Raw genomic sequence first — 27828 nt, 5'->3', positions numbered from 1 at the left:
GGCGAGCGGTTGCGCACGCCTGATCTGCAATAGAGGGACTCAAGCCTCCACCAGGACGCAGGTCACCCGTCTCATCCTGAAAGCTCCTGTCACTAGTCAAACGCCACAGTGGTGCACTGGGTTGCGTAAATGCAATGCTGAGGGTGCCGCTGAACCATAAACAAGACACCCATAGGCAAGACAGAATTGAACAAGGGCTCTGTAGATCTGCAGCAGCGTACAGCGATCTGCACCCTAGTTGGTGTTGCTCAGGCAGTGGAGGGCATTGAGGGCTGCCAGCATTTGCGCACGAAGGTGAGGAAGCCAAATCAATCGGGCATCGAAAACCAGTCCTAAAAATCGATATGTATCCACTACAGTGAGGGGAACGTCAGTAAGGTAAAGTTCTGGTTCTCAATTAATGGTAGGACGCTGACAGAAGTGTGTAACACATGACTTTGCGGCCAAAAACTGGAAGCTGTGGGCTAATGCCCATGACTGCACCTTGTGGATGGTTCCCTGTAGGCGCCGCTTAGAACACCAGTGCTGGTAGAGAAGTACGAAATGCAGAAGTCATGTTGCATACAGAGAGGTTGAGACGGATGGACCTACAACTGCTGCTGCTGCTGCTAGACCATTAATGGCCACTAAAAATAGAGATACACTCAGTACAGAACCCTGCGGGACCCCATTCTCCTGGATATGGGGGACTATGGGAGGCACCAACTTGGACATAGAAAGTACGAAGCGACAGGAAATTCTGGATAAAAATTGGGAGCGGGCCTCGCAGATCCCACTCATATGATGTGGCAAGGATATAATGTCGCCATGTGGTATCATATGCTTTTGTATGGTCGATGTGGCCAACCCAACTGCTGACATACTATACGTTCCAGCAGCTTACAAAGGACGTTGGTGAGGCCAATGGGCCAATAGCTATCCACATCAAGTGGGTTTTTGCCGGGTTTGAGCACTGGTATGATGGTGCTGTCCCGCCAGTGTGATGGAAAGACGCCATTGCGCCAAATCTAGTTGAAGATCACAAGGAGATGTCACTTGTAGGTAGGCGAGAGATGTTTAATCATCTGACTGTGGACCTGATCTGGCCCAGAAGATGTGTCAGGGCAATGCGCAAGGGCACTGAGGAGCTCCCACTCTGTAAATGGAGCGTTGTAGGGTTCACTGTGGCATGTAGTGAATGAGACGATTTTCCCTTCCATCCACTGCTTGAGAGTGCAAAAGACTGGGGGTTAATTCTCCGACACAGAGGCGCGAGCATAGTGCTCAGCAAAGTGATCGGCAGTCGCGTGTGTGCCAGTAGATAACACACCATTTATGTTAACACCGGGAACACCTGTTGGGATCTGGTACCCAAAAACTCTTTTTGATCTTTGCCCAAACATGGGAAGGTGATGTATGGCACCCAGTGGTCAAGACGTATCTCTCCCAACACTCCAGTTTCCACCATTTGATAAACTGACAAACACGGGCTCGCAGCCATTTAATGGCTGTGAGGTGCTCCAGGGAAGGGTGCCACTTATGCCGCTGTAAAGTTCGCCGACACTCCTTAATTGCCTCAACGACTTCCAGTGACCACCAAGCGACTGTCTGTCACCAGGGGCACCCTAAAGAATGAGGGATCACATTTTCCACTACAGAAACGATTGTTATAGTTATCTGCTCAACCATCACATCTATGTTACCATGTGGGGGAGATTCAATGCTGACAGCAGAGGTAACAGCGTCCCAGTCTTCCTTGTTTAAAGCCCATCTGGGCAGGTGTCTGTGGGCCTGTCGCCAGGGCAGTGACAGGAAGATGGGGAAGTGGTCACTACCACACGGGCCATCATGTGCTTTCCAGTGAATAGATGGGAGAAATCCAGGACTGCAGACCGAGAGATCAATGGCCGAATATGTGACACGCGCCACACTGAAATGTGTGGGGGCACCTGTATTTAAGAGGCAGAGGTTGAGCTGTGACAGTAGATTTTCGACATCTATGCCTCAGCCACTAAGCACGGTGCCACCCCATAAGGGGTTATGAGCTTTAAAATCCCCCAAAAGTAGGAAAGGTTTAGGGAGTTGATCAGTCAATGCAGCCAATGTGTTCAGTGGTTCTGCACTATCTGGAGGAAGCTATACATTGCAGACAGTTATTTCCTGTGTCATCCTTATCCTGACAGCCACAGCTTCAAAAGGGGTTTGAACGGGCACAGGTTCACTGCATACTGAGTTCAGGACATAGACATAAACTCCACCTTGACACCCTATTATAGTCATTACGGTTCTTGTAATATCCCTTATAGCCGCGAAGGGCAGGAGTCCGCATTGCTGGTAACCAGGTTTCCTGGAGGGCAATGCAGAAAGCAGGTGTAAAGCTCAAGAGTTGCCATAGCTCACCGAGGTAGTGAAAAAACTGCCAAAATTCCACTGGAGGATGATGATATCTTGAGGCTGGGAAGGCACGAAGCGTGCAAGGAGGTAGGTTATGCCTCAGGGTCACCTGCTGCCACCGATTGAGTATTTGTAGCCATTTCTATGGTGGATGAGGCAGCAGTTAGATCCAGGTTCATAGGGGACACTAAGATCTCCCCTCATCCATCTCACTGATGCCTTTACAGACTGTAATTACCATCCCAACCTTGTATAAAAACAAATCTCCCCTGCCTTATCTTTCCATTCACCCATCACTTCTCAAAGTCTCACTGTCCGGCCACAGAGGAGCATTCCCCCATGTAACTCAGTACCATCAGTACCACCCAGGACTGGAGCAAGTGAATTACATTCTTTGCCAGGGTTTTGACTGCCTCTCATTGTGCACTGAAATGCAAAACGTCCTGCCCACTATCCTTCCCACACCTCCCACATTGGTAATACACTGTCCACAGAACCTACACAATATACTCATCCATCCCTTCACAACACCTGCTCCCAATCCCATACTTCATGGCTCAAATTCCTGTAACAGACCTAGATGCAACACCTGCCCCATCTATCCTCCCAACACCTCCTCCCAGTCCTGTCACAAACATCACCTATCCCATCAAAAGCAGGGCTACCTGTGAAACCTGTCATGTGACCTATAAACTAAGCTGCAACCACTGTGCTGCATTCTATGTGGGCTTGACAACCATCAAGCTGTCTATCCGCATGAATGGCCACTGACAAACTGTAGGCAAGAAACAACTGGACCACCCCGTTCATGAGTACACTGCCCAACATCACATTCTTCATTTGAATGACTGCTTCACAGCCTGTGCCATATCTCTCCTTCCCACCAACACCAGCTTTTCTGCACTGCACAGGTGGTAACAATCTCTGGGATACACCCTATGTTCCCATACCCCTCCTGGCCTCAATCTTCATTAGTCATTGTCCTCACCCATCTAGCCCCTTCCATGTTCCCATTCCAGCACTACACAGTCCTCTATTCCACCAGTGCACCCAGTTGTTTTACTTCTTTTCTTTTTTTCTGTCTACCCCCCCCCCCCCTCCTCTCTTCCCCACTGACTGTCTAACCTCCTGGCTGCACCTAGCTGTCCTACCTTCTCTCCATCTCATTCCTGCATGCTCCCCAGCAGCACTTCATGGTCTTCCACCCCTACCCTGCTACCCCTACCCCTCCCCACCCTGCATCCTCCTTATCCCCACCCAGTTGCTTCTCCCTTCATGATACTGCTGCTGGTGCTCATAGTCTGGCCGCAGCTTCCAAATACTGTGGTCAAGAGTGTGTGAGTTGCGTTTAAGTGTTGTGTGTGTGTGTGTGTGTGTGTGTGTGGGGGGGGGGGGGGGGCTATTTTTGACAGAGGCCTTGTTGGCCAAAAGCTTATTTTGTGACGGTATTTTTGTGGTGCCTCTCTGCGACTCAGCATCTCCACTATATGGTGAGTAGCAACTATCCTTTCTGTAATATTGTGAATCATATCTTCAATAAGTTCACCCACTGATTCATTTTCTTCAAATACTGCTAATCAACTGATAACATCAATAATCTTTGTTACAGCATTATTAAATTCAGTAGCCTTATCAAGTACAGTGTATTAACTGACTTTCAGGTACTTGATCCTAGCCAAGGGAAACTTTTCATTTGGCGGAGGGGCTGAAATAAACATAAATTTCTGACTGGAGTGCTTACACATTTTGATCTTCAGGTATATTTCAATGACATATTGTAAACCATCAAAATTTGGAACAAGCAAAGAATAAACAAGGATGAAGAACTGTGTCGACCCACAAAGCAAAATTCAACAGTGAGTACAGCAAACAACAACATAATACAATTGAGTCAGCAGCAACATCATCATTTGCAACAAGGTATTTCCAACAATTATTTCTACTTTTCTTCAAAGTGCTGGTGAGTGTAGGTTATATGAAGAACCTTTGTTTAGGATTGCAATATTATTTTGAGTGATATTTCTGAACGGTTACATATTTAGGAAATGTGGAGGATGTAAATGTAGAAAATGTTATGAAAGAAGGGAGGAAGAAGAGGGAGTAGATTTACAACAGAATAAGTACAATGTAAGTTGGGAGAGTCACAGTAACTTAGATTCTGAGGAGGAGGCAGTAAATCGTGAAGTATGTAGTGTCTGTACACCTTTCCTCAGATTTGATGAGATAGAAGGTATGAGCAGTAGTCCACATCTACATCTACATCCATACTCCGCAAGCCACCTCACGGTGTGTGGCGGAGGGTACCTTGAGTACCGCTATTGGTTCTCCTTTCTATTCCAGTCTCGTATTGGTCATGGAAAGAAGGATTGTCGGTATGCCTCTGTGTGACCTCTAATCTCTCTGATTTCATCCTTATGATCTCTTCATGAGATATACGTAGGAGGGAGCAATATACTGCTTGACTCCTCGGTGAAGGTATGTTCTCGAAACTTCAACAGCAGTAGTAATGCTGACAGTTTATTTGATAGGCTATCAGATTTAATAAAAGAAACTTCAGAAAAGCAGAGTCATAATCTGGATAAACAGAATGAGCAAGTCAATTAAAGATTGGATAAACTAGAAAATTATGTTAAAGGTTAAGGAGAAGCTTTGAAGGTAGTGAAAAATGACTTAATGAAAACAAAAATCAAAGTAAGGTGGACAGTAGAAATGAAAGCAGAAAAGCTTTAGAATAATATGATTAATTTAAAAGAAGTTTTTAAAAAAGAATGTCACAAATTCAGGAATGGGACTGAGGGAGTACAGTTTAGGACCAAAAGGTTAGAAGCAATTGTAGTTCATGAAATCCAAAGCAATGATAACAATTTCAAAACACTACATTCCATATTCAAGAATGAAACACAAACTCTAAATAAGAAGGTAGATGAAAGAACTAAAAGTTTTAATGACAATCTTTCAGAAATTAAAAGTGATATTGATGCAGTATTTCATATTCAAAGTAAAAAGTAGGTGAGGTTGAAGAAAGTATTGTAACTAGAATTTTTTACAGTAATATCAATAATATTTGGAGTAATATTAATACCAAAAATTTTTGAGGTGATAATAAGATCCACCCAGTCAATTTCATTTGTCAGTGCAACGATAATTTTTTCACCAGCATTTCAGATAACTTGAAAATCAAATTTGTAAAATAATCTTTAGACAGTGAGGCCCGATTATGGGCATATTAGGTTATTAATACAGATATGGTCTTTGTAGAGTCTGATAAGTGTTTAGTGAGCAAATTTTGTCAAAAGCTAAACAGTCAAGAATAAAGTCAGAGTATTTAAATGGACGTTGCCTTATGCCAGTAGTGGCAGAATGAAACCTTTTGCAAAGAACAGATTAGAACATTAGTGTGCTTAAAAAACCTTTAGATGGAATGGTTCAGATTGATGCCCTTAATAGGTAATTACTTCACAAGGTTCAATGAGAATTGGTCTATGGACCAGGTGATTCAATAGAATAATTTGTAAGATATGTAGATAAACTGGATATGGCTTGGGAGAAAATGGCAGGGACAGTGAGAGACGAGGGGGGATAATGAATTTTATAGGAATTGAAGTTTTTCCAATGATCTTCATGGAGATGGAGATAAGAGAAAGACAATAGCAGCATTTATTAGGATAATTATAATAGTAACAGGAGGAATAATCACTGGAATGACAGGCACAGGTATGGTGGGAAAGTCATGAGCAAAGAATCCACAATGGGGAAATAGTAATGATAGGAGCAGTGCTAACAGGAACTTTGAAAATGGAAGGAGAAATCAGAGAAACTAAGTCATGCCTCATGGGTGACCTATCGGTTTGGGGCAAGGAATGATATGGACCAAAATCAGGCCAACAGTAATTTCAGAAGAGGGAGAGATAATTGTAATAGGACAAATCAGAGTGGAGACACCAGTAGGGCACATACAATGAAGAAAATTGAATTGATAATTTTGAGAGGATACTCTGTTGTTGTGGTCTTCAGTCCTGAGACTGGTTTGATGCAGCTCTCCATGCTATTCTATCCTGTGCAAGATTCTTCATCCCCCAGTACCTACTGCAACCTACATCCTTCTGAATCTGCTTAGTGTATTCATCTCTTGGTCTCCCCCTATGATTTTTACCCTCCACGCTGCCCTCCAATACTAAATTGGTGATCCCTTGATGCCTCAGAACATGTCCTACCAACCGATCCCTTCTTCTGGTCAAGTTGTGCCACAAACTTCTCTTCTCCCCAATCCTATTCAATACTTCCTCATTAGTTATGTGGTCTGCCCATCTAATCTTCTACGAGAGATGAAAGAAGAAGAATATAGCAAGAAAAAACCTGAAGTAGATATTAGTAATGATATTTTAACTGAACCAGAAGTGGAATTACTGGAGAAACAAGTATTGTGATATTAAACAATAGACAGGATAACCATAACAGGGAGACAGAAGGGTTTAGAGATAGAGGTTATTTTGAGGAGAATGATGAATTTTGTGATGATGAAATCAAAAGTAATTCCTGTAGTGGATTGATAGCTAAAAAAACTGTCTGAAGCTGAATTTTTAAGGACGAAAAACAGAGAGGAGCTAGGAAATTTTCTATGGGAATACAATGATATTTTTGATGTTAAGCCAGCAACAGTAAAAGGTCATCAGTGTAAACTTAAATTAAAAGCTCATGATCCTTTTTTTTTGTTAATCCCTATACCATGCCAATATTTATAAGAAAGAAAGTAGAAAGAGGGTTGCAAATACTGCAGAAGTGGAGAGTAGTATGGAGAAGTAAGAGTCAGCACAAATACTCTTCAGTGATGGTATCTAAATGTGGAGGAATAAGACTTGTATTAGACTCTACACATTTAAATAAGTACTGTGGAAAAGAAACAGACCATCCAGAGAATGCTGATGAATTGCTAAATAAGTTTGGAAATATAAAGTTTATGGTTATTCTTGACCTGACAAACAGTTTCCAACAAACTGAACTAGAAAATGATTCCAGAAGAAACTACAGAATTTTTATATAACAGGAAAAGCTTTCAGTCTCATATTGTACCATTTGGTTTAAACATTTCAGTAGCAGAGTTTATCAGGGGATTAGTTTGTGTATTGGGAAGGGAACTTTTGGAAAAATTGACTATGCATGTAGATGACAGTTTGTTGTTGAGTAGAACTTGGAAAAAAACATATGGGTTCCACATTGAAACATGGAAACTGTAGATTTGCTGTGAGATAAGTAAAGTTCTTTGAAGAGGGAATTATGCCTGATCATGAAAGAAAAATGAAGTCATTGCAAAATATTCAAAACCTAGAAATAAGAAGGAATTAAAGTCATTTTGTTGATAAGTATGATTATATGGGAAAAACTTTAGAACCTAAGCGTTACATGCACCCTGTTTGAAAACTCTAAAGAAAAATGCTATATGGTAGTGGAATTAAAAATGTCAACTATCTTTTGTTGAAATTATGTTGTGTAACACTAAGATTCTATACAAAAGAGATTTGAATGTAACTTTCTTCTTAATGACAGACAGTAGTGATACAGGATTAGATGTGCATGTATTTGAAGAAAAAGAGGTTAATGGACTAATAGAACATTATTCAATTGCATTCACTAGTAGAACATTACAAAAACATGCAGCAGATTACATAATCACAGATTGGGTTGTTTGGGGGAAGAGACCAGACAGTGAGGTCATCAGTCTCATCAGATTAGAGAAGGATGGGAAAGGAAGTCAGCCATGCCCTTTCATGGAACCATCCCAGCATTTGCCTGGAGCGATTTAGGGAAATCACGGAAAACCTAAATCAGGATGGCTGGACGCGAGATTGAACCATCGTCTTCCCGAATGCAAGTCCAATGTGGTAACCACTGCACCACCTTGCTCAGTCATAATCACAGAAAAAGAACTTTTAGCAATAGTTTGGGGACTCAAGAAATATAGAAATTATTTTCTTGGTCACAAAATTAAAGATTTCTCAGATGATAAAGCCCTATCATATATTCAAGAGTGTAAGCTGTACTATCAAAGAAATTCCACTTGGACATTTTATTTACAAAAATTTGACTGTACATTTCAGTATATTAAGGGAAACAAAAATTTAATTGCAGATGCATTATCTAGATTACTGGGGGGGGGGGGGGGGGTGAAGATGGATGTGAGACTGAAAGTCTGTGGAAATTTTTAAATTATATACCGCTATGTAAAAGGAGGAAAGGATGCAAGGATGAAAAGGAAATTAGGAGCATTTGCAATCATTTCAGAAGGAATCAAAATCAAGATGATCATTGGAAACTTGTAAAAGTTATTTAGGAAAGAAGGGACATGAAAAGGTAAAACTCTACTATCAAATTTATAAAGCTATTTTGTATTTTAGACAGAGCACTGATAGTGACAGGTGGAAAGTTTGTTGCCCAGACTTACATACTGACACACTTAGAAGATATGCTCATGAAAGGTTTGGACATTGTGGTTTGATGAAGTGTATTAAAAAAATCCAGGAAAGCACTTGAGGGAGATGTATGGGTTGGTTACACCAAACAACACCCATTTAGCAGTTGTTCATTTATTCGCGTAAACTCATGCAAGGCTCACAAAGAACTGAACATGCCCATGCTCAGAGTCCAAAGACGATGCTCAGAGTCCAAAGAGAAACGCACATCGATGCTGGTGTCGACATCATCGGCGCCACATAGCCCCCCCCCCCCCCCCCCCCCCCCCCCCCCCACAGTACGGAGTACTCTTGAGAGGCCTGGGGGAAAGGGTGACTAAGGCATTGGCAGGGGTGGTCCGAGGGAGCCGGACCACAGACAGCTCAACACCGTTGTCGAGGAGCTGTGTGGGTAGATGTCATGAAGGAAGGGTCGGCCACCGAACCTGGAAGTTGTTGAAGCGAGCCAGGCGTCGTACCGGGCATGCTGGTCATGCGGCGACAGGTAGGATGGTGGTTTGCAGGTGGAATGGAGCAACGACGATGATGTGTCCGGTGGGCGTGGCAAACACATGAAGCATGTCCAGGTCAACGTCGAGCGGGTGGGGAACACATTTCACCACGTGGCAGGGAATGGTGGAGGTTGTGTCATGAGCACTGGATGAAGAGAAATACACGATGAACAGTGTATAATCACGCAGTATTATTGAGATGTTGTGGATTATGTCTGGGGGGACAGGCACAAACACCTCGAGTGAGGGCACGTTCAAGATGGGGGGCGTGAGAAATCTCGACAGGGCGAGGCAGGCAACGGTGGAGAGGTCGAAGGGAGGTGTGTTTGTGTACTTTGCAGCATTTGCACGCAATGCAGGAGCGTGCCCATTGCTGGCAGTCATTGTTGACATTTCTCCACACAAATCGCTCCGCTACGAGGCAGGCACTTTGTTGATGAAGCAATGCCAGGTCTGGGTTGCGTTTTTCAGGCCGAAGGGCATGAATCAAAACTGAAATAACCCAATCGAGGTGGTGATTACTGTCTTCTTGATGTCTTCAGGTGCCATGGTGATCTGGTGGTAGGCCCGTCTGCAATCAATGACAGTGAATGTGGTTGCACCTGCGAGGGAACTGGTAAAGTCGGCAGTGTTGGGTATGGGGTAGGTATCCATAATTGTTCATGCGTTTAGTCGACGGTAGTCTCCCCACATGCGCCAGGACCCATATTTCTTGGGTGTCATATGTATGGGTGTAGACCAGCTACTGGCAGAGGGTTCAATGACGCCATAGCTTAGTAGTTAAGAAATCTGATTTATAAGGTTGGAGAAGCGCTTGGGACAACGTTGACATGGTTTACTGGAGATCGGGAGACCTGGCTTGAGGCGAAGCTTGTGAACCATGCCATTGGTGACGAGGGAAATGTTGCCAGTGGCACGGGAGGTGGTTTGTTTACAATGTGTGATGGGCGGGGCGGGCGAGGCATGGTCGTGGTGTTTGGAGCCACTCAGCGGATCCGACGGGAGCCGAGGCAGCAAAGTGTCCCAGGAGTCAACACGACAAGATGGCCACTGGCTTAAAGCAGTGGCACTGCAGTCGGGTGAGCTCGGTAGAGCTCGTGAGCCATTAGTGAATTCATTGTCTGAGGGCACAGCCTGTGGCAGTACGGTCACGGGCGAAACGCTTGGTGTGAGTGTACTGTTTGTGTTGTCAGTGGTGGTCGCACGGTGGCGTGCAGGAGCCGAAATTGCATAGTTTGAGGTGCTGTCCGCGAGGGGCGGGGTAGCAGTCATCAGTTCAGGAACACGTGAAGCTCGTCGCTCATGCGCACTTGTTTCCAGTCGAGTGTCAAATGCTGCCATGTTAGGAGGGTGTGGCCCTGTGGAACTGTCAGTACATGTTATGGCAGTCTTGATAGTGTGAAGGTGACACGTTGTGGCTGAGCACAATAATTCACGATGCGGAAGGCCGACTCGGGTGAGACACCATAATGTGTCAATTGCGGTTGCAGAAGCTCAAGACATTGCGGGTGTGTTTGGATTGATACGTCATGGAAGACCGACGTGGATGAGGCACTGAGATGTGCCAAGAACGGTATCAGAAGCTCAACTGGAGCCGGCACGGGGGCGACAGGTGAGAAAAATTTCAATGTTTGAGAACGCTTGTTAGTCCACGGAAAGCTCGATGTATGATCAGAGCCGGGGCACCTGTGTTGCAGGGAGGCTGTGGAGGTACGAGCTGTCCAGAAGCACAGTGTGGGAAATGATGTCGAACGTGGGACAGAAAGTGTGAATGCTCACTGTTCATAGTCACTCCACTCAAAATGGTGTGCAGATAAGGTGAATGTCATGGCACAAAACACTGAGGCGTAGTAGTGGGACAGAGGTAAGATAACAAGTTATTGTTCCTGTTGCAGGCCGAGGTATCAAAGTAGGAAGGCGTGTGCTGATGCTGAACTGAGGCAGGCGCAGGCGTGGTCGGATGCTGAGGAGGTAGACCTGTGAACGAAGCACTTCAGGCCACGTGGAAGGTATCCGCGTGGCACTGCATGGATTGCGGCGTGGCAACTCGTCCTGGCAGTAGTAGGTTTTCCGACGAAGCATATGCAGAAATCGGCTTTGGTCCCGCACTGCACGGAGATCTGTGAGAGGTAACTGCACAGTTGATGAGGGATGGCACATGTGGAGGGAACAGAGGCGTTTGATAGCCGGAGTCATGTGCACTCCTAACCTCACTTATTGTTGCAGGCTCAAAAATGACCAGCGAAATTGGCAGAATCATCGAGTGACAGGCATCATGTTGCAGTCTTGGCGGGTGTACATCGCCCACAACATGATGCATGTCAATCACAAAATCCGGCATTAGGCGCTGGGCCAAAGTCATTGTTCGAATGCTGTGTTGATGTAATACACACAAAAATAACCGACGCGGAGGTCAGAGACACAGTAAAATGGCGAAAACAGAAGGCGTTACAACTCGGGGTCACCAGTGAGGGAGATGTTCGGGTTGGTTACACCGAACAACACCCATTTAGCAGTAGTTCATTTATTCACCTAAACACATGCAAGGAAAAAAACTGAACACGGCGGAACAACTCAAAGATAATACTCAGAGTCCAAAGACAATGCTCAGAGTCCAAAGACGAATGCATATAGATGCTGGTGTCGACCTCATCGGCACCACACACTTTTCATAACATTGCCAAAAAAGTCAGAAAGTTTTTTGTAATTGTGATAGATGTCAATGTGTTAAGGTTAACAACAAAATGAATAGAGTCCTTTTGCAAAGTGCTACACCCAATAAAAAAATGGGTTTAGTAGATATTGACTTGTTTGGCAAATTGGCAAGAGCTGATGGTAGTTTTCAATATATATTTGTCATGGTAGATTTGTTTTCAAAAAGGATGTTGTAAGGGACTAGGACACAGTATTACAACAAGAGGAACCAGAGATGTAATACAAAAGTAAAACCCACACAATTTAAAATTGGACATTTAGTTCTAACAAAAGTTTATACAAATTCTGAAGCAGCAAATAGTGAAATTAAGAAATTTTTTGATATTTACATAGAACCTTTTCAGATTTATGAAAACCCACATCCTAATGCTTACAGGTTCATTTCTCAAAATCCAAGAAGCTTTATGGACTCAGAAATGTAACACAATTGAAACCATTTAAGCATTCTGACAGTTGACACCTCTTACACACCAACTTGTTTATTCAGAAATTTTTATACCTATTTGGAATTTTCTTCAGATGCATTTGATCATTACATATTCCCTGTAGAAAGAGAAAGAGAAAAATACCATCAGGGGAATACATATGCATGTGGCAAATGCAGTCATGTGACTTTCTTCAATATAAACACAGTTTCTGATATCACATTTCTTTCTTTTCCTATCCTTTACACCCTTTCTACACACACACACACACACACACACACACACACACACACACACACACATGAAGCAACCTTACCATGCCTGATTCAATGAATGATGAGAAATCAACATGACAAATCATGAATGAAATATAGATAACAAATGACATTCTCCTCCAAAACATCTTTTGCTTTGTGAATAAATTTAGTTTACATTTTATTCAGAAATAACTTCCTGACATTTGGAAGTAATAGCCAAATATGCCCAGTCCGTACAAAATAAGCAAATAAGCTCCTGGAACTTCAATAATGGCTGGAAAAGCTAAACTGTTTGTTGCTTATGGTAAATGAACACTAGTTAACAAGTGGACAGTTACAGTTAAGTATACCAAGTGGCTATGAGTTAGTTACAGGTTACTACAGAACAAATATGTAAAATGGTGGTGTTTCTGTCTATGTTAATATTTACTCAAACTAAGCTTTGAATTTATGGATGTAAGGGAGCTTTGTATAGAGCAGTACTGTTAACTGCAGTTAGGACTTGTTCATGGAAACTCTTCAGAAATAGATTGTCTTGCTCCTCAAGAATAAAAATTGCAGAGTTATAATATTGGTGACAATGCAGACATTGGGGGTAGAAGTAGAACTGTAAGCTATTTACTTAACACACTGAGCTGACTATATTTACATTGTATAAATGTCAAGCCCATTCGGCTGACCAATGCATGGATAACAATATCTATAATTTTCAGTTGAATAGATGTCAGTTTAATTTAATGAAATTACCACAAATGGCTGAGCTGAGCATTCTGGGTCATCAAAGAGATATTTGTCAAGGAAGATTAATGAGGCCCTTTAATGAAGAGATGCTAAATAAACTAAAATTTAGATTAACTGTGTAAGTAATCCACTGCAGGACTCATGTGGAATGAAGAAATAACTGATACAAACTGTGAATACCACTTTTATTGTTCTTAAACTGAATCAAGATACACATAAGCATCAGTTCACAAAAGGATACAAAATCAGTCTGATTGAACACTAAAGATATCAGACACATCACTATTCTTTGTTCTTATGTCCTCAGTCGGCTATAGTGATAAAATTTCCTTGTTCCATTGCATCTTCCTGGGAGGGAGGGGGGGGGGGGGGGGGGTCCATCTCCCACTCCCTCTCCCAACTCTTCCATAGTGTCGAGCATTGCAGAATGTGCAGCCATTATTAAGGATCCAATCATGTTGAATAAAATTCTTAACATTTGGGAGTGAGCTACCTATCAAAATATGCTGAAATATAAAACTCTAGTCACTTTATAATACACTGTATTATAAACAGTAGTAACTGGAAATCTACTATTTGCGTGGAACATTAGGTATGTTTATCTTTTGTGGAAGGATGGGAATAATGGCAACATCTGTTCTGTACTACATCATCACTGAACAGATGAAATTTTCAACAACAAATTTAAATAGTAAACTTTCTGTATTTTGAGAGTTTAAAGTACTAAACCCATGATTTGACAGTATGCATGAAAATCAACTGAGTTTGTTACATATCCAAATTCTCAGCTATAGTACTTGCAGTTAAATTCTGTTTGAAACTTAATACAAACTGCAGAACAGACTACATCACATTTGGGAATAAAAACCAGTAATTTTCTTTGATTTGCCTCAGGCACTTATTTTTTTTGCATAAAATTAATACTATGTGATTTAATTAATAAAATTTTAAATATTATAAGAGGGGCAGCAGCCTTTTCAGTAGTTTCAGGGGCAACAGTCTGCATGATTGACTGATCTGGCCTTGTAAGACTAACCATAACGGCCTTGCTGTGCTGGTACTGCGAAGGGCTGAAAGCAAGGGGAAACTACAGCCCTAATTTTTCCCGAGGGCATGCAGCTTTACTGTATGGTTAAATGATGATGGCGTCCTCTTGGATAAAATATTCCGGAGGTAAAATAGTCCCCCATTCGGATCTCCGGGCGGGGACAACTCAAGAGGACGTCGTTATCAGGAGAAAGAAAACTGGCGTTCTACAGATTGGAGCGTGGAATATCAGATCCCTTAATCAGGCAGGTAGGTTAGAAAATTTAAAAAGGGAAATGGATAGGTTAAATTTAGATATAGTGGGAATTAGTGAAGTTTGGTGGCAGGAGGAACAAGACTTTTGGTCAGGTGAATGCAGGGTTATGAATACAAAATCAAATAGGGCTAATGCAGGAGTAGATTTAATAATGAATAAAAAAAATAGGAGTGCAGGTAAACTACTACAAACAGCATAGTGAACGCATTATTGTGGCAAAGATAGACACGAAGCCCATGCCTGCTACAGTAGTACAAGTTTATATGCCAACTGCGTCTGCAGATGATGAAGAAATTGATGAAATGTATGATTAGATAAAAGAAATTATTCAGATAGTGAAGGGAGAAAAAAATTTAATAGTCATGGGCGACTGGAATTCGATAGTAGGAAAAGGGAGAGAAGGAAACATAGTGGGTAAATATGGATTGGAGGAGAGAAATGAAAGAGGAAGCCACCTGGTAGATTTTTGCACAGAGCACAACTTAATCATAGCTAACACTTGGTTCAAGAATCATAAAAGAAGGTTGTATACATGGAAGAATACTGGAGATACTGACAGGTTTCAGATAGATTATATAATGGAAAGACAGAGATTTAGGAACCAGGTTTTAAATTGTAAGACATTTCCAGGGGCAGATGTGGACTCTGACCACAATCTATTGGTTATGAACTGTAGATTAAAAATGAAGAAACTGCAAAAAGGTGGGAATTTAAGGAGATGGGACCTGGATAAACTGACTAAACCAGAGGTTGTACAGAGTTTCAGGGAGAGCATAAGAGAACAATTGACAGAAATGGGGGAAATAAATACAGTAGAAGAAGAATGGGTAGCTCTGAGAGATGAAGTAGTGAAGGCAGCAGAGGATCAAGTAGGAAAAAAGACGAGGGCTAGTAGAAATCCTTGGGTAACAGAAGAAATATTGAATTTAATTGATGAAAGGAGAAAATATAAAAATGCAGTAAATGAGGCAGGCAAAAAGGAATACAAATGCCTCAAAAATGAGATTGACAGTAAGTGCAAAATGGCTAAGCAGGGATGGCTAGAGGACAAATGTAAAGATGTAGAGGCTTATCTCACTAGGGGTAAGATAGATACTGCCTACAGGAAAATTAAAGAGACCTTTGGAGAAAAGAGAGCCACTTGTATTAATATCAAGAGCTCAGATGGAAACCCAGTTCTAAGCAAAGAAGGGAAAGCAGAAAGGTGGAAGGAGTATACAGAGGGTCTACACAAGGGCGATGTACTTGAGGACAATATTAATGAAATTGAAGAGGATGTAGGTGAAGATAAAATGGGAGACATGATACTGTGGGAAGAGTTTGACAGAGCACTGAAAGACCTGAGTCGAAACAAGGCCCCGGGAGTAGACAACATTCCATTGGAACTACTGATGGCCTTGGGAGAGCCAGTCCTGACAAAACTCTACCATCTGGTGAGCAAGATGTATGAGACAGGTGAAATACCCTCAGACTTCAAGAAGAATATAATAATTCCAATCCCAAAGAAAGCAGGTGTTGACAGATGTGAAAATTACCGAACTATCAGTTTAATAAGTCACTGCTGCAAAGTACTAAAGCGAATTCTTTACAGACGAATGGAAAAACTGGTAGAAGCCGACCTCGGGGAAGATCAGTTGGGATTCCGCAGAAATGTTGGAACACGTGAGGCAAAACTGACCCTACGACTTATCTTAGAAACTAGATTAAGGAAAGGCAAACCTATGTTTATAGCATTTGTAGATTTAGAGAAAGCTTTCGACAATGTTGACTGGAATATTCTCTTTCAAATTCTAAAGGTGGCAGGGGTAAAATACAGGGAGCGAAAGGCTATTTACAATTTGTACAGAAACCAGATGCCAGTTATAAGAGTCGAGGGGCATGAAAGGGAAGCAGCGGTTGGGAAGGAAGTGAGACAGGGTTGTAGCCTGTCCCCAATGTTATTCAATCTGTATATTGAGCAAGCAGTAAAGGAAACAAAATAAAAATTCGGAGTAGGTATTAAAATCCATGGAGAAGAAATAAAAATGTTGAGGTTCGCCGATGATATTGTAATTCTGTCAGAGACAGGGAAGGACTTGGAAGAGCCATTGAACAGAATAGACAGTGTCTTGAAAGGAGGATATAAGATGAACATCAACAAAAGCAAAACGAGTATAATGGAATGTAGTCAAATTAAGTCAGGTGATGCTGAGGGAATTAGATTAGGAAATGAGACACTTAAAGTAGTAAAGGAGTTTTCCTATTTGGGGAGCAAAATAACTGATGATGGTCGAAGTAGAGAGAATATAAAATGTAGACTGACAATGGCAAGGAAAGCGTTTCTGAAGAAGAGAAATTTGTTAACATCGAGTATAGATTTAAGCGTCAGGAAGTCATTTCTCAAAGTATTTGTATGGAGTGTAGCCATGTATGGAAGTGAAACATGGACGATAAATAGTTTGGACAAGAAGAGAATAGAAGCTTTTGAAATGTTGTGCTACAGTAGAATGCTGAAGATTAGATTGGTAGATCACGTAACTAATGAGGAGGTATTGAATAGAATTGGGGAGAAGAGGAGTTTGTGGCACAACTTGACAAGAAGAAGGGATCAGATGGTAGGACATGTTCTGAGGCATCAAGGGATCACAAGTTTAGCATTGGAGGGCAGCGTGGAGGGTAAAAATCGTAGAGGGAGACCAAGAGATGAATACACTAAGCAGATTCAGAAGGTTGTAGGTTGCAGTAAGTACTGGGAGATGAAGAAGCTTGCACAGGACAGAGTAGCATGGAGAGCTGCATCAAACCAGTCTCAGGACTGAAGACAACAACAACAACAACAACAACAACAATTGATATTAGTGAATTTAAAAAATTTCAGTTACTTAGTATCAAATATTTGTGATGACTTTTCCTAGTCTTTGATGAAATCCTTGAGGTGTGGATGTGGATGGAATGGGTGGCAGAATTGGAACTGCAGGTGTGTAGGCAGAGAGTCTGGTGGGGATGGGGATGAGGTGGGGGAGCACTTCCTCAGACATCACCAAATGTCATGTCAGGCTGGCGTGCAGGTTCTGTGGTGGACTGTCTGGGAACAGGGTCATGGTACTGTTGGTTGGGCTCTGAGCGAAATATCCATATGATTCAATTCTATGTATTAAAATCATAATCACTTGTCATGGAGAGGGATATAAAATTTGTGTTCACCCCTCTGTAGTACCTTGTAAAGACCAGAGTAAGATAGCTGAAATGACACCCTTCTAGTGTCATTGCATACCATCACTTGCTTGTATGCTGTCAAGTCTATGTGCATAAAAACCTTGAGAATTCCATGACACTGCTGAAGGTATGCTGCGTGATTTGTTGGACAATTGCCAGCAGTTCAGTTGTATCAGGTAATACCACACAGTCAGCTAAATTTGTTGGGAGGTTCAATTTTTCACCATATAGGATGTCTGCGAATGGTGTAAAAGTGTTCTACTCTACAGAGGGTGCACAGTTCTTAGAACAGTGCCACCTCAAATTGTGTGCCCCGGTCCACTGTTATTGTGGCAAGGCAACCAAACCATGAGATCCACTCATGCACAAAAGTTTTAGCCATGATCTTGGTCAAGATGTCCGATATTCCAAGTGTATATGGTGTAACCTACATGCTGGAATGTCATACAGGTCATGTTGTGGGTTAGCATGCATGCCTGTTTTGCAGCACTGGGACACAATGCATGCACAAGTTCACTTCTTACAATCACACTTTACATCCTGCCAAATGATGTGGTCCATTATAAGTTTGATCATAGGCCATGACCCTCTGTGTGATAAATTGTGGAGATACAGCAGATCCCTGGAAGTGATAAAATGTGGAGATCATCAAACAATAGTATTCTCCTTTGAGAAGGAACCCATAGTCTAACTTTTCCTCACAGTACATCACACCAGACTTGACTGTCCAGTCTGGGAAGGTGGTGGTGCTCAAACTGAAGGCTACTTGAGGTGCCCTGCAAAAGTTCTTTGATTTGTAAATCCATCTCCTGCCCCAGAGCAAGTTCATCATAATCAATAAGCAATGAAATTCTCAAGAGGAAGCCTTTATGACATTGTCTGCCCCTCAGACACATTGCACATCAGTTGTAAACTGACTTACCTAGTCCACATGGTGAAAATGTTATGACAGACAGTCCATCCTGGCATACTTTACAGCCTCTGTTAGTGTTCTGTGACCTGTGAAAGCAGTGAAGGGCCTATCCCCAGTTCTATTTTGAAATTATGTACCACCTCATACACTGCTAACAGGGCTCTGTCAGATGCAGCCAATTTGTGCTGCTACAGCATCAATTTCTGAGAAAAGAACCATAATGGATATCGGATTCCAACGACCAGTTGTTGGAGTGGTGCACTCACGTCATTGGTGACAGATAAGGGAGCACCACTTATAGGCTGTACAAGAATCATAGCTTGTTGGAGGGCCAGGGCAATGCTATCAAAGGCACTGAGCATTTCTGACGTCCATGTCAGTGTTTACTTGCCATGTTTGTTTCTTGCTACCAGCGCATCCACTAGTGGGGCTTGTATAGCTGTGGCGTGCAGTAGGTGTTGGCCATAGAAGTTAATGATTCCCAAGAATCACTTTAATAATTCATAAGTTTGCAGTCTGGGAAGAGCTTGAAGCTGTGTTATTTGTGCTGTGGTGGGTTGGACCCCTAAGGCATTAACCCATTTGCCCTAGAAACAAGACTACCTCCAGGTGTAGTTGGCACTTTTCTGTATTGATGTCAACACCACAAAGATCAAGGGTATTGAAAACAAAAGAATGTCTTGCTATCCACTTAATTTGGTGAAAAAAATCAAAATGGCATTGCGATATTAGTAGAAAAAAAAGGAAAATGTCTTAAAATTTTATCAGTAAAATGCTGCCATTTCGTGTGGCATTTTTTTAGGACACAAGGCATGAGAAGGTACTTGTACAACTGAAACAGTGTAATAACAGCTGTCTTTGACATGTTATCTGAAACCTTGGGGATCTGGAGATATGCCTTCTTGCAATAGATTACGCTGAAAATGGACACCCTTGCCAAGGCATGAGAAAAATCCAGAATTTTGTGCATTTAGTGAACAATCTCACATTCTGTGAGATCTGTCCTTCTTCGCTACCAAATGTATGGGCAATGCTCAAGTACTGTCTGATGGTCTCACATTCTCAGCATTATGTGTATTGTGTTTTACTACATGTAATCTGTTCAACACTGGACGTCATAATGATATGGTCCACTATCCCACCATTCACAAAATGACTGGCCATTCCTTCACAATGCTCAGTAGTGTCACTTATCATATGCTTAGGATGGCATGGACACTTAAAATACCAGGAACTGGACTAACCCGGATCTCTTGCTTTGCACCAGAAAACTGTAGGCAGAGATGTCTCATAATGTAATATGCTGAATAGACTGCTGGTTTAGTGGTTATTGTTGTAGATATTGCTGTTGCTATGGACACTGTTGCTGCTGTTTTCGTAAGAACATAATGTGATCATGAGCATTTCTCAAGTCCCTCTGTAATGTAAGCAATCTCTTGCTCAGAGCTGCATTCAGTGTACATAATTGTACACACTAGTACCTAGCATACTCAGATTTCTTCATCATACGGTGGAGTTCTTGTGATAAGACAAGAGTCTCGTTGCTGCTAAAGTGGTAACGGACTTGGGGGGGGGGGGGGGGGGGGTGACCCAGAGCAGCTGCAACCTTTTCCCCCACTAAATATTTGGCGCAGTAATCCCACTGCCAAACTGAAAAAAAAAACTTAAAAAATCAGCCTCCAACATCAGTTCACTCACCTCTGCAATAAAAAATGCCATGTATACTTTTCACTAAGACTGATGTCTTAAGGTTTGTTCTACAATTCCATGACATTTAACAGAAGTGTCATTTGCTGCACACAGTAGTACTTCCACTTTGCTGTGTTGAAGATGTTCTGAAGTACCTGGTAAGGTACTCACCACCATTCCTGAGTTGACTAGAAAATAATGACCTGAATCATAGTAAAGAACATATATTCTCTTACCTGATACTCAAATCAGTGTTACCCTTGTTTTCTGTTAGTCTTACCAAGTAGGCAACTTCTTGGTTGAGTGCAGCACTGTACATCTATCATGAACCATCCATTATGTTTGCGTGATTACAAGGTAGCAAGCAGTTGCGCAACTTGTCTCCACATCTCATGTGGTACCAGCACATTTATGAATGCATGAAAGCCGCAGCACATGGAGCAAGCGAGTAAGCTGTGGTTAGAGCAAATGTAAGCTGAAGGTCAGTGGACCCACTTCATGTGTTTTTTGGATGAGCTCATGACTGATCAGTCAGTGGCATCTGTGTGGAGCTGTTATGGTAACCTACTGCAGTGCTCTGGCATCGCAGTGGGTTTCCCTGTAATCTCTCAGCCAGACATGACCTGTTATCTGCAGTGTCATGTTGTCTTGCAATTAATGCTGGCTGACTGGGAGTTGGGAGTTTAAGTATCCAAACTGCATAATATCCTATGGGAAGGATTCTTGTAGTAGTCTTCAAAATAGTGAGAGTGTGTTGCTATGAATTCTCATTTCAAATTTGAGTAGTCAAAGCTGTTGTTCTGTTGATTTTCTCAGATACTGTAGTAGTGCTGTTTTTGCTGCTTCAAATTTCCTGGCAGATGAGGGTGCCTGTGGAATGTTACTGATGATGTAAACATGACTGGAGTCATTGCACAGAAGGGTTGCACATTTGGGTATGTCATCATCAGTATCATAACACAGTAAAGTGAGTTTGACTATCCAAAACCAAGTCTCCAGGTGATCTGGTTGAGAAACTGGTAGCTTAATCATATGACCTGGATCAAACATCACACCACCAAAACTCCATCCATGTTGTGTGTGTGAAGTCTGCCCGGGACTGTCAAAGGACAAGCACAGAAGGAAACCCTGGGTAGGAAATAAGTGTGTCAATCAGTTGAGCACAGATTTGTGACACAAACAGGTTTGGCTGGAACAGCACAGTATGGAAGGCCCGATCAGTACAACATGATGTAATGACACAGTTAAATAAAGACAATAACACACGTTTAAATACTGCAACTATTAAGACGTGAAGACACAGCATAATTTTTTTTTAGTATATTTGTAAATTTTAGTTCACAGTGAAGTTTAAGATATTTGAAACCAGGAGCCAATATTCTGTGAATTTAACAAGTTAAAAAAATTGTAATGAGGTTAATAATGAAGCAGGCATGTCTACAAATTTGAAAGATGAACAGAGCAGTTATTCCTTTGAACAAAGTGAAATAAACTTTTCAGTGATGAGTCAAGATTGGGGAAGTGCGTAAAAAGTCAGGTCAGTAAACAGATGAAAGTAATGTTAGCAATGAGTTCTGAAATACTTGCACTGCAAGCAGGAAAATAGATGAACACAGATCCAAAGTGCAGTTAGCAAACTGTACTTTAGTATCTTTGTTGAACAAAAATCTGGAAGCTTTACATGAACAGATAGGTAAATTAAATCAAAATATGAAGGTTATGGGTGAAAGGGTGGATGCTTTAGAGAAAAATGTTGATAGTGAAATGAAAGCCATATATGAACAGCTGACAATAGAGAAAATAGAAAGCTTTTGTAGTGCTTGTTCAGTCAGTAAACAACATCTGAAAACAGATTGAGCTGACAGAGATTAATACTAATGAAATGATGCAGAGTTTAGAAACATGAGTTGAAAAAAATATGAAGAGTAAAGTATCTGAAGTTAAAACAGATATTGATGGAAGAAATAGATCATTGGAGGGTTTCATCAACAAGCAACTTTCAGAAGTGAAGGTACAGGAGGTAGAAAAGTTTAAAAAAAATATTGCAAAAATTTCAGAGAAAGTAGAAATGTTTGAGAGTTGTTCTCAATTGAACAATATTTTTCAGTTAGAGGGACACATTGTGGGAACATAGTAATCAATAATGAAAAATTTTATGCCAAGGGAACTCTTCATGCAGTGATTACTGAAGATTTGTGTAGGAAGATGATTCCACAGGCATATACCAAAATTGACAAAACTGAAATTGACAAAATTAAAGTTGCAGAATATAGGCTTGCAGGAGACACACAAAGCTGGGCAATCAAAGATGTTGTAGGATGTAGCACTTTGGAAAAATTTTTCGAAAAATATCATTCAAAAAGCACACAGATGGAACTATGTAACTGGAAAATAAAAGAGTGCAGTGAAGGTCTGTACAGAAAATTAAAATATATTAATGTGTCAGTCCCTGAAGAACATTTGTTGATGACTGTGTATAGAAAGCTGCCATCGGAGGTGAAAAGGTACATAAGTGTTGGAGATTGTAACCTGGAAATCTTTTCAAGAAAATGGGTGAAGCAGGTAGTTGGAACTGAAGTGGTGATTGAAATGTTCATGGTAATCCTGGGTGGCGCAGTCAAGGAAAGCAAAACCAAGTTTATAATGTACTAATGACAGAAGTAGCTAGAGGGTGAAGAGGAGGAAGAGATTCAAAGCCCTGGAGGAACACAAATAGACAATTTCATGATATGGGTAATGAGGAAAACACCAACCTACAACAGTGGCGGGCCTAGCTGTAGCAGGTTGAAAGCAAAGGTCCATGGATTACAGTTGCAGGCTATGAACTGGTGACAGTAAAACCATTCAAATAAGTAACAGCTATTGGGGAAATAATGGGATAAAGATAGGAAAATTCGGTGGAGTGAGTAACAAAAGAGTTGTAATGGAGTAATGAACAAATAAGTTGTAGTTTAAGGAAGGTTCAGTCTCCAATAAAGGAAGATGAAGATACTAGAACCAACAGATTGTCAAATGTGCACAGAGGTTGCCAAGCTAATGAGGGAAATAGAGATTGTGATGTAAATATTTGTAATACCAGTCTAACTGTTTCTTCCTATAAAGGGATATATAATAAGTATGTGGAAGAAATGAATAGGTTAAGTGAGGAGGAATATTCTTAAGAAATGGGAGAATTAGTGAAAGGGAAGCCTGAAAAATGTGTAGTGGACAATAGTGCACATAGTGAAGAGGTTAAATAGAATATAGTAAAGAGAGTGAATTGTGTGAAAGTGGGGAAAAATCAGAAAATAACATGGAATAAGAGAATAAGGAAGATAGTCAAGTAGGAGCTTATGTTGACACTGGTGAAGGCAGTGAAGGACGTAGAGCAGTCATTACAGAAGTAGTTCAAGTGGGAAATGATGAGCCAGAAAGTGAGATCAAACTATTCTGGATTAGATAATGGATGATCAATTTGGGCAGAATAGATTGTCAGTCTGTAGAGTCTTTGAAAATGGAGGTAATGAGAGATGAACCAAGGCTAGGGGAAGTTGTAGACAGCTCACAGAAGGGTGAAAATGCTACTGAGGAAATGAATAGTTCAATGAAATCTGATTGAACATCAGAGGCTATTGAACAGGATTTGTTGAGACAGGAAAATGAATTTGCACTGTATAGAAAGGAGCTACCCTTGATAATGGTCAATATTTATGGTTTAAAGGAAAGGGTTTTGTTGGACATATGAAGTGAAATCACAGTTCTGTCAGGGACATTTAAAGGTAAACAATAAGATTGTAGAGGTGTCAGTATCTGGAGTAAAGGTGGTTGGTGCCACAGGTAAGTTAAATAAAGCAATAAAGAGACAAGTTTATCTGTTGTTTGAGATGGAGGGATGTGAAGTAGAGCATGACTTCTAAGTCACACCTGATTTGTGTTTAAATGCAATTTTAGCAATGGACCTTATGAGTAGATTTAATGACTGTGATGCCAATGGGTACCTGTTATGATGAATATATACTAGAATATTATGAATACTGTGCTGAATCACCTAGTGACAAGATGGAATCGTTCAGGAGGAAGGTAAGTGAAATCCAAAGTATTAGTGAGGATCAAAGGCAGGAGTTATATAACATATGGGTTAGCAATGAAGATGTGTTTTCTGAGGAACCAGGAAGGGTGAAAAATTATGAATGTCATCTGTCATGTGTTAAATAATTAAGGAAGCTGATGACACGTTTTCAGTATGTTCACAATATGTAATGCAGACTTTTATGTCACTGCATTTTCCAATGTGATACAAATCTGCCTGTACAAAGCAGTGTTAATTTTAAATTTGTTCTTACTTATAGTTTAAGATGAGAAATATTACTTCATACATGTACATGTGAATAAGAATTTTGATTATAGATGGAAATGTTTACTTATTTCTGAATGAACTGAAAATGAAAGAAGTAATTACATGAATTAGATAAGAGGTTAAGAGTATAGAATAAGATAAATATTTAAGTGCACACAAGTTGGTTGTGTATTGAATCTGAATGACTAAATCACCATTCAATTATAGAACAGTCAATAACAACTGAGTAGGTCTATAAAGGAGGAGGCAAAAGTAAAAAAATTAAGAGGTTTCTTCAATGAAGTGATATCACTTCCTGTGAAGTATATTTCAAAGTAAATGCATTATGTGTAGTATATGATAAAACAAGGGTGTCATTATTAATTATGCCATACATTCAGAATAAGATTATACCAAGGGGCATTAATATTTATAATTTTTCATTATCTAAAAAAATTAAAGCAAAGTAGTAGGAAGGGTAGATGTTAGTATGAGTGAGAAACAATATTAACTGAATAGTTTGTAATATTGTAAATCTGTAATCTTTATTGAGATTAATGAAAAGGATATTGATAACTGCAATGGTTATTCAAAGTAAAAGGATGAAAAGTAAGTGCCAAAAGGGGAATATATACTAAACAGAAATTATAAACTGTTGTAATTGTACAATTTGTGTCAGCAAGGACTGACAGCAATTTGTTTCTGATGAAATGACTTTTAAATGAAAAGGCAAACAAGCAAAGCACATTTTACTGTAAAGGAATAAGTGGCAGATAAGATTGGAAATGAAGGACTTGGAGAAGTCGTGTGCACCAGACATAGCGCTGCAGCAAGGAGACATTGAGATGGTGACAAAAAGGGACAGACCAAGGGTCAGAGTGAGTGCTAACAGGTGAAACTAACTAACAAACGTTTTCTATTTCATGTACTTACAAATATAATTTTGAGTTTAATTCTCAGGAACAGTACTAATTGTGAAAGACTTATGAAAAGAATATCTTACTTGTGCAGCATGTGGACACTAATACATGACATCACTTTTGATTAATATTTTTCAAAAATACTTGATTAAATTAATATCTGAGGATATTAATATTTTGTAATTAAGTGACTCATTTGTTTCTATTACATAATTACATGGATGTAATTATTTCATATGTGATAGTATTAAGAGATTTCAAGAAGATTTACGTAAGAGTTCTTACATATGAAATAATTTTAATTAATTTAATAATTTTAGGAAAAAGTAACTAAAAGGTTTCTTGTTTCAAATGAGTAAGGTGAACCATGGACCTTGTTGGTGGGGAGGCTTGCGTGCCTCAGCAATACAACCGTACCGTAGGTGCAACCACAACGGAGGGGTATCTGTTGAGAGGCCTGACAAATATGTGGTTCCTGAAGAGGGGCAGAAGCCTTTTCAGTAGTTGCAGGGACAACAGTCTCAATGATTGACTGATCTGGCCTTGTAACACTAACCCAAACGGCCTTGCTGTGCTGGTACTGCGAACGGCTGAAATCAAGGGGAAGCTATGGCTGTAATTTTTCCCGAGGGCATGCAGCTTTACTGTATGGTTAAATGATGATGGCGTCCTCTTGGGTAAAATATTCTGGAGGTAAAATAGTCCCCCATTAGGATCTCCGGGCGGGGACTACTCAGGAGGACGTTGTTATCAGGAGAAAGAAAACGCATTCTACGGATCGGAGCATGGAATGTCAGATCCCTTAATCGGGCAGGTAGGTTAGAAAATTTAAAAAGGGAAATGGATAGGTTAAAGTTAGATATAGTGGGAATTAGTGAAGTTTGGTGGCAGGAGGAACAAGACTTTTCGTCAGGCGAATACAGGGTTATAAATACAAAATCAAATAGGGGTAATGCAGGAGTAGGTTTAATAAAGAATAAAAAAAATAAACAGCTTAGTGAACGCATTATTGTGGCCAAGATAAACAAATAGCCCATGCCTCCTACAGTAGTACAAGTTTATATGCCAACTAGCTCTGCAGATGATGAGGAAATTGATGAAATGTATGATGAACTAAAAGAAATTATTCAGATAGTGAAGGGAGAAAAAAATTTAATAGTCATAGGTGACTGGAATTCGATAGTAGGAAAAGGGAGAGAAGGAAATGTAGTAGGTGAATATGGATTGGGGGGATGAAATGAAAGAGGCAGCCGCCTGGTAGATTTTTGCACAGAGCACAACTTAATCATAGCTAACACTTGGTTCAAGAATCATAAAAGAAGGTTGTATACGTGGAAGAAGCATGGAGATACTGACATGTTTCAGATAGATTATATAATGGTAAGACAGAGATTTAGGAACCAGGTTTTAAATTGTAAGACATTTCCAGGGGCAGATGTGGACACTGACCACAATCGATTGGTTATGAACTGTAGATTAAAAATGAAGAAACTGCAAAAAGGTGGGAATTTAAGGAGATGGGACCTGGATAAACTGACTAAACCAGAGGTTGTACAGAGTTTCAGGGAGAGCATAAGAGAACAATTGACAGGAATGGGAGAAAGAAATACAATAGAAGAAGAATAGGTAGCTTTGAGGGATGATGTAGTGAAGGCAGCAGAGGATCAAGTAGGTAAAAAGATGAGGGCTACTAGAAATCCTTGGGTAACAGAAGAAATATTGAATTTAATTGATGAAAGGAGAAAATATAAAAATGCAGTAAATGAAGCAGGCAAAAAGGAATACAAACGTCTCAAAAATGAGATCGATAGGAAGTGCAAAATGGCTAAGCAGGGATGGCTGGAGGACAAATGTAAAGATGTAGAGGCTTGTCTCACTAGGGGTAAGATAGATACTGCCTACAGGAAAATTAGAGAGACCTTTGGAGAAAGGAGAACCACTTGTATGAATATTAAGAGTTTAGATGGAAACTCAGTTCTAAGCAAAGAAGGGAAAGCATAAAGGTGGAAGGAGTATATAGAGGG

Source organism: Schistocerca cancellata, chromosome 2 (assembly GCF_023864275.1).
Source record: "Schistocerca cancellata isolate TAMUIC-IGC-003103 chromosome 2, iqSchCanc2.1, whole genome shotgun sequence".
NCBI classification, from domain to species: Eukaryota; Metazoa; Arthropoda; class Insecta; order Orthoptera; family Acrididae; genus Schistocerca; species Schistocerca cancellata.
This window is presented reverse-complemented; position numbering follows the sequence as displayed.